We start from the raw sequence: 14,019 nt of genomic DNA, 5'->3' as shown, positions 1-14,019 counted from the left end.
AAGGGTGCAACAATGAATGAATGGAATTCCAAAATCTCTGTAGATGTTCATTGAAATGAAAAATAAACAACCTAAATTTAAAAAAAATATTTTAAGTCTCTGTATGTATATCCTCACTATCCACTAAATTGTTCTTTGCAGGCTTACTTAACTTTGTTGTTGGTGCTCACTTGAGATGCCTTTCACCTCTTTAACAGCCTACAGTATCTAGCATTTCTTTACTTTTGTTGACCATGGGAATGTCCTCCTTGGTAAAGTATATTTTCATGTCCTGTACTCATTTTATATTTGGGGTGTCTTTTTGTTGTTGCTGTTGTTCTTAAGTTGTTGGAGTTTTCTAGAAATTCTAGTGATTAGTTTTTTGTCAGATATGTGACTGTTAATTTTATTTCTTTTTCTACAGGAGGGGACAATTCCCCAGTTTATCCTCTTCTGATAATACATTTTCAATTACAGTTCTGTTAGCTTCATGGTAAGGAGTTGCACTTCACACACAGAGACATGTGGTTTGTTGTGTGGGAAACACAAACAACATAAACAACAATACAACTAAAGGCAAACATTGATTTTCAAGGCTGTTGTCTTTTGGAAGTAGATTGCCAGACTTGTCTTCCATGGAAGCTCTAAGTAGGTGAATTTTTATACTTTACCTTTCTGGCCTATCCTGAGAGCCAAGAATGGTGAAACTTAGTCTTACATACTTTGTTTGGACTTGTTATCAGGAAGGGCATCTGGGGGAAAAACAAGATGGTGGTAAAAGTAGAGGGACAACAAAAGAAAACATGGTCTTCAGTGAGCTAGATTGACCCAGTGACAGCAACAAAGCATGGGAGCATGTCAGAAATTGAGGATGGCACAGGTTTGACCAATTTTGCAATCTGTTGTCCTTAAGATCATTAGGACTTGATGGCATTTAACCACAACAATGAAAACAGCACTCAAGAAAACAAAAGACGTGCTGATTTTGGCAAATCTACTGTCAAGAATGACTTTAAACTGTTGAAGATTTATGTGTAACAGACTGAAACCATGGTATTTTCAATAAAGGACTAATGTGTAATTGATGGAAGCCATTGTATTTTCAATTGTTTCATAAAGCTTTGAAAGTTAAAAAATGAATAAGAAATACAGAAGCAGAAGCAGCAGAAGAAGCAGAAGCAGCAGAAGTAGAAGCAGAAGCAGAAGAAGAAGAAGCAGTAGTCGCAGCAGCAGCCGCCACCACTGCCGGCGCTGCCATGTGTAAGATGTTGGTAAAGATCTATGAATCCCTGTGGATATAGTATATGGATTGTAAAAACCAGTATAACCAAGTTACTCTTTAGAGGCAAGAATGATGAGACTGTCTCATATACTTTAGGCCTGTTATCGGAGAGGCTAATCCTTGGAAGGAGATATCACACTTGGAAAGGCTGAGGGACAGAGGGACAGAGGAAGAGAGGAAGATCCACAGAGATGGATTAACACAACAGGCACTGCAACAAGGCACTTAAGAACAGCAAAGACCATGAGGATAGCAGATGATTGAGCAAGGTTTTGGTCTGTCATAACCAGTCACCATAAATTGAAGTCAGCTTGATAACATCTAGCAATATCTAAAATAAGTTCCAAGCTCATGTCACATAAACTAAAAAAGATATTACCATCAAAGGTTTCACTTCTATTTTTTTCTTTCCTTCAAGTGTTGTGATTCTGCACAAGTTTTTGTGAGATAATTAATGACAGACATGACTAAGAGAAGTAATTACAGAGAGTGACTAGAGTTTAAGATGTAGGGGCTGAAAGTAAATGATATGAATTTGAAAGTTTTATCAATAAAGTCAGCTTCTGACAGGCACAACCTAATTAGAGAAACTTTTAAATAAAAATCTGAAAAATAATTTCAAAATGGAAGAACTTAATGTAAACATCAACATCTTTAACATGGAGACTAAAGACATGTTTTGTGTTGAAAGCATTTGCAATTCTGAAGGCTATTTATTTATGCTCTTTCATTTTCTTCTATTTCATGCCTTATACTTTTGTGTACATTTTCATGGACTATAGAAACATATTTCTATTATTGAGACTATGAGTGTGGTTACTTATATGGTTTGGAAATTCTGTAAATTCGTTTATTTTAAACAGGCCTTTATGAAAATCATATTAGCTCCCATAAAAAAAACCTATGAAAAATGGCAGAGAATATACCCAAGAATCTATTGACTCAAACCATCGACAGAACTGAAAATGTCATTAAATTTTAAACATTTATGGGGCAAAGACTATGCTATTTATACTATATCTCAAATAGTATCTTTTGTGTCATCTCTACTAATAGCTGTAAAATGACTATCTACAAAAGAATAATAACTATGACCACATATTACTTTAAAGATCATTTAAGAAGCTATTTCATAAGTAGAACTGAGCCCAACACTAAGATCATGAGTTTCATTTATTCTAAACAAAATTGTTTCATCTATCTTAAATTTGCTATGGATAGACTATTCACCTATGTACTTTATTTAAAGCCATCGAATTTTGTACTCTTATTGGAATTATTATTTCCCATTGATACACATTTAAAGTTTTCTTGTAAATAGTACATATTTAGAAGAGGAAGGGAGCAGTGGATTAATAACAGTTTCTTTGTCTTTTGGGGTTTTTTCTACTCTGAGGAAAGGAGCATAACTCCCAGACAACATTTCTTTAATATCCTGTCACTCTTAAATATCAGGCTATCTGATTGTTCTACTCTTTTCTGGATGACTGCAATGGACACTTGTTGTTTAAGATTTCTTCATCTGTCTATCTTACTCTTTGGAATAATTAATATTTTCTCTGAAATATCCTATTCTTAATCCAGATATTTTCTTGAATCTTATTTCTGACTCAAAAGAAACAGTGTGTGAGTCAAGCTTAGCTGATAAACCCATTTCAGTCCAAAGCCTTCAATTTTTAGATTATGTAATTTAATTCAAAGTACTAAAAAAAACCCCAAACCCATCCACCCCTAAAACAAACACATAGGATGAGATTGTCCATCTTTCTCTCAAGAACCTACTGGTGGATTTGAACTGCCAGAGAAGTATTATTTTGGGTTAAGCAGTACAACTCTCTATGGACTATGACACCAGGTCACTCTAAGTCCAACTGTATGTAGCATGTTATTGCTGCTGTTGTTGTTGTTATGTCCCTTCAAGTCAACTACAACTTAAAGCAACTCTACATGCAGTATGGGCTTTATGAGGAGAAATGTGGCATCAGGATTGGTGGAAGATCTTTCAAAAATATGCGTTATGCAGATGACACAACCTTGCTTGCTGAAACTGAGGAGGACCAGAAGCACTTGCTGCTGAGGGTCAGGGACTGCAGCCTTCAATACAGACTGAGGCTCAATGTCAAGAAGACAAAGATTCTCACCACTGGACCAATTGGCAGCATCAGGATGGATGGTGAAGAGATTAAGATTGTTCACAGCTTTAGTCTGCTTGGCTCCACAATCAACACTCTTGGCACCAGCAGCCAGGAAATTAAAAGACATGTTGCAATGGGAAAGTCTGCATTTAGGGACCTCTCTACTCAAGAGCAACGGTTGCTGGAGACAAAGGTGCATCTGGTACAGGCCATTGTCTTTGCAATCACTTGTTATGCATCAGAGAGCTGGACAATGACCAGGGAGGATAAAAGGAGAATTGATACTTTTGAGCTTTAGTGTTGGGGAAGAGTGCTGAGCATACCATGGACTGCTAAAAAAACAAACAGATTTATCCTGGAGAGAGTGAAACCGGGCTTCTCCTTGGAGGCAAGGATTCTGAAGCTTCATCTGACATACTTTGGTCATGTTGTAAGGAGATACCGGTCCTTGCCAAAGGACATCATGTTTGAGGGTGGAGAGCAGGCACAGGAGGGGAAGGCCCTCTGGGAGATGGATTGATTCGGTGACTGGGGCAATTGGGATGAGTGTGTCGAAAACAATGAGATTGGCACAGGACAGAGCAGAGTTTAGAGCTGTTGTACATAGGGTTGCTATGAGTCGCAAGCGACTCCATGACACATAATGACAACCTGTGCAGATGATATGATAATGTACACAGAAAAACCCAAGGACTCAACCAAAAAAACTATTAGAGCTAGTAGATCAATTTAGTAGAGTGTCAGGATATAAGATCGATATCCAAACATCAGTGAGATTTCTCTACAGTAACAAAGAGAACTCAGAAAAGGAAACTAATGCCATTTACAATAGCCAACCACAAATTGAGATGCTTGGGAGTGAACTTAACTAGAGACACAAAACAGCTGTACAAAGAAAACTACAGAACCTTTCTGTGAGACAAAAGACCTAAAGAAATGGAGAAATATTCCCTGTTCATGGATGGGAAGATTCAATATGTGCTAATGACAATCTTATCAAGATCAATCTCCATGTTCAATAGAATCCCATTTTAGATACCAAATTCATTTTTCAAGGAGATTGAAAGGGAAATAGTCAAGTTTATTTGGAGAGGAAAGAGACCCCAAATAAGCAATAATTCTGAGAAACAAAAATGAAGTGGAAGACATAGTACTCCTGACCTCAAAACTTACTACACAGTAGTAGTAACCAAAACAGCATGGTACTGGTAAATGACAGGCCAATAGACCAATGGAACAGAATTGAAAACCTAGAAATGGACCCAGGTATCTATAGTCAACGGATATTAGGCAAGGAAATAAAACTTATCAAATAGAGAAATGACAACCTCTTCAAAAATGGTGCTGGCAAAACTGGACAACTATTTTCAGAAAGCTGAAACAGGGTCCACATCTTACACCAAACGCAAAAATCAACTCGGAGTGGATCAGAAAGCTGGGAGTAAAGCCCAAAACCATAAAGTTCATCAGAGACAAACTGGGAACAATCTTACATGGACTAAGCTATGGTATAAAGAGACTTGCCAAATACAGCCAGAAAAGCTCAGACTGAATAAAATTGATGAATGAGACTTCTAACGATTATATCCTTGGATGCATAAAAAACTTTTTTCCAACAGAGAAAAAAGAAAACCTATTGGCTGGGAAAAAAAACATTTGGCAATACCATTTCAGACAAGAGTCTCATATCAAAAGTTTTAGAATCCTACAAGGTCTCCCCAAAGAAAAAGACTGGTAACACAAATTACAAAATGGGCAAAAGACATGGAAATAATTTTCACAGAGGAAGATATTCATATGACCAACAGACACATGAAGAAATGCTCAAAATAACTGGCAATAAGAAACACACCTATCAAAACCACAATGAGATACTATCTCACTCCTGTATCAGTGGCAATGTTTAACAGGACAGCACGTAATAAATGTTGGAGAAGATGTGGTGAGAGAGGAGCTCTCATATACTGTTAGTGGGATTATAAAATGGCACAACCTTTCTAGAAGGTTGTTTAGTATTTCCTCAGAAAGCCGAACATAGAAATTCCATATAACTCAGCTATTCTACAGATTGGAATATACCCTGAGAAAATGAGAACTGAGGCACAGAGACTGCTATGAATACAAATGTTAATAGCAGCATTAATCATCATTCCAAGAACATGGAAATACAGTACCTTCACACGATGGAATACTACACAGAATGCAGGAGCAATGATTTTGTAAATTACTATATAACTTGGGATGACTAGAGAGCAATTATGTTAAGTGAATTCAGTCTCATAAGGACAAATACTGTATAAGATCATTATTGTAGAACGTTTATGAGTATCTAAGGGAGGGGGGTTGGGAATAGAGTGTTGAGGATGGGGGTGAGGGGTGTTAATCATAGTGATATGCAATTTGATGGGTGGAGAGAGGGATGGATAAAGGAAATGAGAAAGATCCAGTGTGAAAAACAATGTATAACTTGTAAGTAAATCAGTATAAAATAAAAATGTTATTTGAAAAAATAATCTATTACTAAATAAATTGTAATTTAATTTCATTTTTTTGTTGTTTAACTATTCCTTGTTATAAAAAAATAAATGGTCAATGCATTTTTTAAAAAAATTGCCTCCGAGAGCAGCTTGGTTTCTCCCTGTCCTGGACAGGCCTATTTGCTTTCTTAGTAGTTTATGTTATGTTCAACACTCTTTTCCAGCACAACAATGCAAAGGCATCAATTCTTCTCTTTTTATCCTCAGTCATTGCCCAGTTTTTGGATGCATAGCAAGGAATTGTAAAGACCAAGGCCTGCATCAGATATACCTTAATCTCTAGACTGATATTTTTTTCTCTTATAAAACATAAAAGGTACATCATCAAATAAAAAGCTATTCATTAAAGTTCCTTGAAATTCACAATTTACTTATTCCTCAACCTGAAGTCAAGATTCTACCACCTAGGAATTTCTTCCAACATTAAGACGTATTCTGTGACAGCAATTTAAATTCAGATTACATAGCATAGGGTGGCTTCAAGTATCATCTGAGCATTGACTAAGAGTCTTAAAGATTCAGAGATGGTGTAGTCACCAGAGATTCATAGTCAATGGCATAGTAGTAAAATGCAGCTAAGGACATAGACCTGGGGGCATGATGTGTATTTTTGGACAATAAAAGTTATCACATATAAATACATGTCCTATGAGTGAGGTATGATACGAAAGTCGAGATAGAAAGCTTGGATATAAATGTGACTGAGAAACAGTTTGGCAAAAATTTCCAAGAGCAAGACCTTCTGGGGGGAAAATGTATGCAAAGATTTGGCAGTGAGAAAAAAAATAAAACCAAATTTAAGATTATGGAAAATCAAGAAGAACATGCAGGATATAGTAATCTAGGCAGACTAGGGAGAAGCAGATCTTTAAGTCTTTTAAATATGGGTACAGAGAACATTTTATGGAATATTTTGAGAGTCTGCGAGTATCTGTTAAGCTTGAATGACTATCCAGAACAGTAGATTTTTATTCTTTCTTAATTAAAATTAGTCATACTAACACTGTCATGTGTGTGTGTATGTACGTGTATATGTAGATGTGTATATATGCACATGCTTTGTTGTTGTTGTTGTATACTGTTGAGTAGGAACTGACTCACAGCTGGTCCTCCAACAGGTTTTCAATGACAGTTAATTGCATAGGAGGAGATTGTGCATCCTTTTCCTGCGGAGCAGCTGGTAGATTTGAACTGCATGCCTTTGTATTGCAGTGCAGTTTCTTACTGTTAGGCACCAAGAGTATATGTATGCAAAAATATCTTTGTAATTTTGTCTATACACAAGAAAAATAGAATTATGTTACACTGTTTTTCACAAAGTAAAATAATAGCTAGTTTAATAGTAGAAAACTTATTACTACTCTTATTGTTAGGTGTCATCAAGTTGACTACAACTCATAATGAGCCTATAAACAACAGATCTGAACTCTGCCCTAACCTGTACCATCTTCATATACTCAAGCCTATTGCTACAGTCTGTTAATTCAACTTGTCGAGAGTCTTCCTCTCTGTTGTTGACCTTACACCTTTCCAAGTGTTGTTGTTGTTGTTATGTGCCGTCGAGTCGCCTGCGACTCATAGCGACCCTATGTACAACAGCCCTAAACTCCGCTCTGTCCTGTGCCAATCGCACTGTCTCTGACACTCCCATCCCAATTATCCCAGTCACTGAATCAATCCACCTCATAGAGGCCCTTCCTCTCCTGCACCGTCCCTCCACCCTCCCAAGCATGATGTCCCTCTCTAAGGACCGGTCTCTCCTCACAACCTGTCCAAAGTATGTTAGACGACGGAGCCTCAGAATCCTTGCCTCCAAGGAGCCACCCGGTTTAACCCTTTCCAGGACAAATCTGTTTTCCTAGCAGGCCATGGTATTCTTAATACTCTTCTCCAGCACCACAGCTCAAAGACATCAATTCTCCTTCTATCCTCCTTAGTCATTGTCCAACTCTCTGATGCATAGCAAGCGAAGACCATGGCCTGTATCAGACACACCTTAGTCTCCAGAGAGACACCATTGCTCTTCAGCACTTTGGAGAGGTCCCTAACAGCAGAATTTCCCATTGCAGTGTGCCTTTTAATTTCCTGGCTGCTGGTGCCAAGACTGTTGACTATGGAGCCAAGCAAACTAAAGCTGTGTACAATCAGAAAAAGTTGGAATGACCTTTCCAAGTATTATGTCTTTTTTCAATGACTGACCTCCCAGTGTTGTACCCAAAGGATATGAGATGAAGTTTCATCATTTTTGCCTCTAAGTAACACTCTGGTTGCACTTTCTCCAAGACATACTGGTTTGTTGATTTGTCAGTACATGGATAGTCAGTATTCTTCTCCAACACCATAACTCACACGCCTTGATTCTAGTTCTGTATTCCTTATTCATTGTCACCTTTCAGATGCAAAGAAAGCTATTGAGATCACCATCACTTGAATCATGTGGCTCTTAGTTTTTAAACTGACATTGCTGTTCTTCTTCACCTTGAAAAGGTGCTTGACATTAGCTATCTCCAATGCAAAGAATGTCTTTTGATTTCCTGACTGCTGATCTGGAAGGGTGTTGATTGTGGATCCAAGTAAAAAGAAATTGTTGACAGTTTCACTTTTTTATAAATCTGTTAGGATGTTGGATATTGGTTCAGTGGTGAGGAATTAGGTTTTTTGTTTTGTTTTTGTGATGTAGTCCATTTTGAATGCTGTAGTACTTGATCTTCTGTAGCAAGTGTTTCCTGTCTTCCTCACTTGCAATGTCGTATCATCTGTATAATGCAGGTTGTTGAGTCTTCCTCCAGTCCTTACACTACATTCCTCTCCATTCCTCTGCTGACAGAATGAAAAAGTATAGAGAAAGGATACAGCCCTGATGCACACCTTTCTTGATTTTAAGCCATGCAATGTTTCCTTGCTCTGTTCAGACAACAACTTCTTGGTCTAGGTCTAGGTCTTGGTCTAGGTATCACATGAGCACAATGAAGCATTCTGGGATCCCCATACTTCTCAATGTCAGCCTTAATTTATTATTATCCACATAGTCAAATGCCTTTATGTAATCCATAAAGCACAAATAGACATCCTTCTGGCATTCTCTTTTTTCATACTAGATACATCTGATATAAGCAATGATATCCTTGATGTAAGGTCTCTTCCGAATTCAGCTTGAATTTCCAGTAGTTCTATGTTGATATACTGTTCTAGTTGTATTTCAATAATCTTCAACACGTTTTTACTTTTGATGATATTAATGATATTGTTTGCTACTTATACCTTTTTTTTGTTACCTTAGTAGGGGAGAGAGACAAATAGGAATTTTGTCCAGTCTTCTAAATTTTTTGACACAGACTGGTGAGCATGTCCTGGGCTGCATCTATTTGTCAAAATATGTCAGTTGGTATCCCATCAATTCTTTGCGTCTTTTTTTTTTGCCAGTGCTTTCAGTACATCTTAAACTTCTTCCTTCAGAATCTTTTGTTCTTGATCATCTGTTCCTTCCTGACATGGTTCTGTGCCAATCAATTCTTTCTGGTATAGTGGCTCCATCTTCTTCTTTTAATTTTTTATTTTATATTAGTTGCCTATAAAATTTGTATATATTGTGTTTCCTACTTTCCTTCATTCACATTATATTTTATTCAATCATTCCCATATAGTTTTATAAAATTAATTACCATTGAACTAGGCCCACCATTACTCCATCTTTTCAAGTCCCCAGTGGACCTTTTCCATTTCCTTTTACCCCTCTCCTCAGCCCACTAAATTGTGTGAGCTCATATTTTCCCCCTTGCCCATCCTCACCACACCTAACTCCTTCTCCTCCCCCTCTAGGACCTTCATACATTTACTAGTTATTCTTAAATTTTTATATGTTTATGCTACATGTTATATGTTAAATGTTATAATGTTATATGTTAAATGTTACAGTATTTGTCCTTATGAGACTAAGCTAATCACTATAATGCTATCCAATCTCTCCCATGCTATGTAATATTTTTAGAAATTGCTATCCATCAATTTTTCAATCCATTCATTAGTTGTTGCACATTTGGATTCTTTCAATGTTCTTGCAATTATGATTAATGTTGCTATGACTGGTATGCAAACCTTCATTTGTGTTTCAGTTCTATTTTCCTTGGGGTTTATTCCTACCAGTGGTATAGTTCAGTCATATGGAATTCTTATGCTCAGTTTTTTGAGGAGACACTAAACTGGATTCGGAGTGGTTGTATCATTTTATAATCCCACCAGAAGTGTAAGAGAGTACTAATTTTCCACATCCTCTCCAATATTTATTACCTGCTATCCTGTTAAACTTTGTCACTGTTATTGTCATGAGGTGGTATCTCATTTTGATTTGCATCTTTCTAATTGCCAGTGATTTTGAGCATTTCTTCATGTGTCTGTCATATGAATGTCTTCTTCTTCTCTATATTCTTTTGATGCTTCCTGTATCATTCGATATTTAGCCCTTTTAAATCTTCAGTATTGAAACTCACTGCTACTAAGTTATGTTTATCTTCCAGTATTTTAGTACTATGAGAAAAAAAATGAAATAATACCTTCTTTTCACCACTCCACAGTTTAACAAGAAAAGCTATTTAATGCAGTAAGGTTGACACATAGGAAAATGTATTGAATTTAAAGTTTTGTTCCAAATTATGAGATGATTTTTCCCACACTTTATCATTAAAATGTCTTTGTTTTCATAAAGTAAAAGATAGAAAATACAAACACAGAGGCAGTATAACATCCAAAGATATTCTAGTAAAATATCACAGAAAAAAAAAGTGTTCAAAATTAGGGTGTGAATTACTGCAAGTTAAGTTAGTTATAATATTTGGAAGTAGAATCCAAGGTTATTTCATAAATAAGAAACAGTTGTTTGAACAGATTCTCTCAAATGACTGGAATAAATCTCCTTGTTCCTCCCATGTTTATATAATATGTATTGAAATCAGTGTTACATAAACAATGTATTCAGTTAGAAGGGTTTGAGTGTACTCACAAAGTTATTGATGACCTTTCATCACGATTCTCTATCTTTGTTTTGCTCTACCACTTTTGAGTTATAAGCTCATCAATAACTCATTGAAAAAATGATATATATGGAGTCAGTGGAAAAAAAGACATATCTAGTCAGACTAGTTGACAATCAGCAACTTTTCTATATAACTCTTTTGACAAATTACAAGCTGTTGAGTAGGCCGTTTTTTATAAATGTTATTTCATACTGCACAGATTTACTCTCAGTTTACAATACACTTTCCTTTCTTCCTTCCACTTTCTCTCACTCCCTCTCTCTCCCTTCACTTTCTTTCCATTGTAATTGTGCCAAAATTTAGAGAGAATCTCTTTTTCCTTCAGCAGAGCATACACATTTTATTTTGTGTGATTGATTGCAATCTGACTATAAAACATCACTCATTTTACTTCTATACTGTATTTCTTGCTTCTTCCATCCCATTACTTCTGGCTTCTAATCTTTGTGTACATGCTTCCATATTAATCTCAAGTGGTTTCTTGTTCTAACCAGTGCCTATTTCACTAGTGTTCACTGCTTTTATAAATCAGTCTACTGAAATTTGAGCCGTGGGGGCAAGTTCAATTTCAAGCTTGAAGGATGGTTAATGGCTATAATCTTGGCCTCCAAATATTTTATTTTTAAAATAAAAATATTTGAAACACCAAATTGAGCATAAAATAGAGTAAATATGTTTTCTGATAGAGTTTTCTTTTCAGTAATTAATACAGATAATTAATTGGTTACTTACAAAATTCTATGAAGACCATTTATAAACTTGTTGAAGAAATAGAGAAATATCAATTACTTCTCTAAACTTAATAATTTTGAAAAATATGAACACAGTTCATGCAGATTGCATTTGAAATCCTTGACAATGTTATTATAAAGATTAAAAAGCATATTGTGGGTGTTTTTTTTTTCATTTGTTCAGGTGCACATGCAGTGGATTAGAGACATAGAAGAAAAACAAAACCGTCAGGATCATAAAAGACAAAATGGCACCAAATTTAGAAGCCCAAAATTACAGCATAAACAGGCTTGCCTTTACAGCCAGAAATGGACAAACGAGGAAAGGATAAAATTTACTAATGGGCCTTATAAAACTCAAATCCCTGTGTGCATCAAAACCTTTTGACAGCAGGGTGGAAAGAGAGTCTATGGAGGTGTGGGGTGCAGAGTAGAAGGGAAAGGAAACCACAACATTTGGCAATGACTTTTCAGACAGGATCTCATGAGCAAAGTTTACAGAATACTACAAGGAGTCCACAACAAAAAAGACTGACAACTCAATAACAAAATGAATAAAAACCATGAAAAGACTCTTCACAAAGGAGGACACAATCAGAGATATGCAAGTCATAACAACAATGAGATATAATCTCAACCCAGTAGTAGCAGAAAAGTTTAACAGGACAGCAAGCAATAAGTGTTGAGGAGGATATGGAGAGATTGGAACTCTCATGCATTGCTAGAGGGATTATAAAATGGTACAATCTCTCTAGAAGGCAGCATGACATTTCTTCAAAAAGCTGAACAGGGAAATCCAATAATACATAGCTATTCTACTCCTAGAAATAAACCCCAAGGAAATCAGAACTGAGACATAAAGATAAGTACACCTATGTGCATAGCACCATTATTCATACTAGCAAGAAATCGGAAACAACCCAAATACCAACAAATGAATTGAGAAACTGGTACACTTGCTCAAAATGTTACTTACTTTGTAACACAAAGGAACAAAAATTTCATATGATAATATGTTACATGGGAGAGTATAGAGAGCGTTAAGTTGACTGAATTTTGCCTTGTAAGGACAAATACTACATAAAACCAATATTGTGAAAATAGAAGGCTAATTATATAAAAGATGTATAAATGTTCAAAAGTAAAAGGAGGAAAGGGGCCAGAAAAAGGGTAAGTGGTGAAATCCTTAAAATAGCAGAGGTTAGTGAGTGGATGAGGGGTGATGGAACAGGAAAGATTCAATAGCAACTTGAAAAGATAGAGTGAGTGGTAGGCATATATCAATAGTAGTTATGTAAAATACAATGTATATGAATGATTTTGTAAAACAGAATGTATAGGAATGAAACAAATGTGTATTCATTATTGTATGCAAACAAAAATAGATTTTAAAAAAGCAACTGCGAGCTGCCATGGAGGACGAGGAGACTGAGGAACAGCAGCAGTTCTCTTATCAACAGGCAGATGACGTGAAGCTCTTAGCCAGGAGGAGCAACTCACTGCTGAACCACATCACAGAGAAATGTGATGAGATTGCTCAGTTCAACCAAGAACAAAAGGCAAAGAAGAAAAAGAAGTTAGAGGATGGAAATCAAGAGTCAGGGGAACCAGCAGAGGCCGAAGTAGTGGAAAGTGAGAATTAGACTGACCACCATTTGGAAAAGGTGACCAACAGATGGCAGCGGAGGCAGAGACAGCATTGTGAGCTGCAGGAGCAGCGAACCACTTAAAGCAGGGCCATTGTGGCCTTCTACAGACTTCAGCTTATTGATAATTGAACACTTAAACAGTTGATGACTGGCCTTCAGGGAAGATCGAAGCTCAACAACAGGAATTCAAGGATTCCCAAGGAGGAATGGGTGAGCCTTGTGGCTCCCAACCCCCTCCCATAGAGCCCGCAAGGCACCACACAGCCGCTGAAGCTCCATGAGGCTTCCACAGCCAGAACCAATGGATTTCCTCACCCAGGATGGATGCTGGGCAACAGTCCTCCTCAAGACTGGTACAGTGAAACCACCACACTGCTGCAAGGTGCACTTGTTCTGGAGAGAATTCTTGGAGCCAGGATGGTGGCAGTGGGGGAAGTGGGTGCCCTCCGGCCACCTGCACAAGAGGGGGGCTGCACACCCGCTGAGCACCCGTGCGGCAGGGTGGAGAGGCACACCCCCAATGGCTGCCCGTGCTGGGGGAGCCACGCGGCTCCCGCAGGCCTCCCACCCTGGGAGGGGGGGCCCACACCCCGCTGGCCGCCTGTGTAGGAGGTCAGGGATGGGATGCATGCCTGCCATCTGCAGGTTTGGGTTTCCTTGGACAGGCCAAAGAAGA

At 37.3% G+C, this 14,019-nt stretch overlaps 1 pseudogene; it reads left to right on the top strand.

Moving 5' to 3' along the window:
* The first annotated feature begins 13,106 nt into the window (after positions 1–13,106).
* On the top strand, positions 13,107–13,337 carry LOC102866750 (annotated as a pseudogene).
* Positions 13,338–14,019: the final 682 nt, after the last annotated feature.

Source organism: Elephantulus edwardii, unplaced genomic scaffold, assembly GCF_000299155.1.
Source record: "Elephantulus edwardii isolate Elephantulus edwardi_28Jun2011 unplaced genomic scaffold, EleEdw1.0 scaffold00081, whole genome shotgun sequence".
Lineage (NCBI taxonomy): Eukaryota > Metazoa > Chordata > Mammalia > Macroscelidea > Macroscelididae > Elephantulus > Elephantulus edwardii.
This window is presented reverse-complemented; position numbering and strand designations above follow the sequence as displayed.